Here is a 2,897-nt window from a genome sequence, read left to right as displayed (position 1 = left end):
ATCTAACACCCACCTATAATACCATACGCTAAGTATGCAGTGGCCTCATCATAGTGGCGCCCTCAACCAGCTCAGTTCTACGGCACTAGCACGCAACTATGATACCACACGCCAAGTATGCAGTAGCCTCATCATAATAGTGCACTCTCGGTCCGCTCTCAACTTACTCCCAATAAGCTGGCACCCGTCAACGATACCACATGCCAAGTATGTAGTGGCCTCATCGTCACGATGCTCTAGCCAAGAAGGGAGGTCAACCCATATGTACATCCCCATAGCCGTCACATGCGCATGGACTCATACCCCACTCCATATCTCTTCTTGAAACCACAACTTGACTCATGGCACACACTTCACCTTCACACCTACTCTAACGTTCCTGAGCAACTCCCAAGACAAGCATTCCCACATTACCAATACATACCCACAAGTGCAACGTCCCAACTCATAACGTTGTACGACCCAACGCTACTTGACTTGTGAATACAAAATGCATCAATAATGCTCAAGAAAACCCTTCTACAATGCTCAAGAAACCCTTCTAATCTCTCAAGGAATTATATCTAGAAACATTATCATTTATTCTATAAATGTATCCCATCATACTCCAATCATATACCAAAGTAAGTTATTTATCTCTCAAAAATCAGATTAAGGCAAATCGCTCAAGATGGAAGAACTCCATATTCTAGGCCAAGATTGACAGGGTTTCCATGACTTCAAAACATAACCAAATGATACAAGATATATACCAAAAAAAAGCTTAATAAGTCTAGTTTATGAGATAAAAAGAGGATTCCAATTTGGATAATACCATAGAAAGTTATGCCACAAAAACTGGACCGCTATCAGATTGAAACATAAATCCTAGATTTCAATGTGGTAATTCATAGGGCATATACATGCACCATACTTCTCCAAATAACCCAAATCTTGTATCAAAACAAATCCTATCGACTCTAGTTTACAAACTTTAAATAGTTTGCAAATTCGATATTTTTACAAAAAGTTATGCTCGAAACAACAAAACATGCGCAGGCTGTCATAGGAAAAAATGGTCGACAGCCTGACAGAAACAGTCAACTAGTCGAAGCCAAGAACCACCCCGAAGACCCTCAAAACATGCAAGTTATGCACAAACACTTGCACCCATTACATCCTAATGATAAACACATCATTCCCAAAGGGTTATAGGGTAAAACAAGCCTTATTTCGAAGTGTAAATGAGACTAGCAAGATCAAACCAAGGAGGGGAGAGATTTACAATGGTTTCTACATAGCCCTTCAAACCAAACATTCTTTGAGAAAACATGGAGTTTTCATACTCAAATTCCCAAACACCCTAGCTAGAAGCATATGAGAGGTAAGGGAAATAAGAACTTGCCTTAGAAGCCTCTCTTGATGATCATTCTTGAGCTAACAAGCTTTCAAGTCCTTTTACTTGACACACTCAACAAGAAACTAACAAAAAGAGAAGGAAAATGAGAAGATGAAGGTAACTAACTCCCACAACCCCTTTTGAATCACCACAAGCAAGAAAAAGAGAAGAGAATGAAACCCTCCCTCTTACTTCTCTTCCTCCCGATCGGTCTTCCTCCCTCTCATCTTTCCTTTCTTCTAGTTCTTTCCTCTCATGCAAATTGGCCACTCCACACACACATATATATATACACACATCTCAACAATTACTTGAATGCCCCTATGGTATAACATTTTAAATGAAAATCATTCTAATACTAATTTGGACACCATTTAAACTCCAAATAACATTTCCAAAAATACCGTGCCTTATGTCGGGTCTCATTAGCACTTAAATCAAATATTTGACTCTTCCCATTCCATTGCACATCAACTAAAAATATCACATATGATTCACCAAAACAGTACTCTAATAATAATAATAATAATATATATATATATCTCATTCCAATATATACATCACCCGGACCCACTAACGGGTCGTTACAAGAAATGGTCAAGATCAATGTTAGATAGTTATACAAGCAAAATCTGAGTATTATAAAGCCATTCTCAAATCTTCAAAGAGCAATTATCATACAGATCTTTGATATTCTGTAAAAACAGAAAGAATATGCTTAAACTTCCTATCCTTAGTCTCTATATTTGGGAGAAGCCTTATTTTGTTGTAAACATTATTGTTGGCTTTTCTTTGTGTTACAAACCTTTGCTTTTTGTAAGCCATTGTGGTTTTGCGTGATCTTAGAAAAGATGTGTAAGAGTTTTAGTTGATTCTTGAAAAGCCATGTAAAGTGGTTATAACTGATCCCATTCAAAAGCAACTTAGTAAGTTGGTTGAAATCCTTAGTGAGAAATCAAATTAATGGACATAGGCAGTGGGGTCAAACCACTATAAAATCTTGTGTGCTGTATTCTTTCAATTCCTTTACTTCTTCATTTATAGTAGTTTTAAAATTTTATTTTTGGGTGAAGCTTAATTCACTCCTATTTTTAAGCTAACTGTTTGTATCAATAGTTGTTAGTGAATCGTATGATTCACATCAATTTCATAATTAAGTTTGGATCAAACATTTTACAATAATTATTTAGTTCATAAGAAAAGAAAATCATAAATAAAACAATCATTCACATTAATTACTTGTTAATTATCGTTTTTAAATTAAGTGGTTAAAAGAGAAATCAATTGAGAAAAATGTTTTTGTTTTAATGAGATTAGTGCATTAACTTTTTTGGGCTCAAATTTACTTTTGAAGTTTTAGAATGGTTTAATTTAAGGGTGAATTTGAAGCAAAAACTAGCATTTAAGGGAAAGAGGCAACATTTCAAAAAGTTCAAAGGTGAATTTGTGCAAAACGATAAGTCCCAAATTGATTAAAATAAAAAAGTTTAGAGTTAATTTAACTCTTTTACCTTCATTC

Source organism: Diospyros lotus, chromosome 8 (genome assembly GCF_014633365.1).
Source record: "Diospyros lotus cultivar Yz01 chromosome 8, ASM1463336v1, whole genome shotgun sequence".
Lineage (NCBI taxonomy): Eukaryota > Viridiplantae > Streptophyta > Magnoliopsida > Ericales > Ebenaceae > Diospyros > Diospyros lotus.
Note: the sequence above shows the minus strand (reverse complement) of the source record.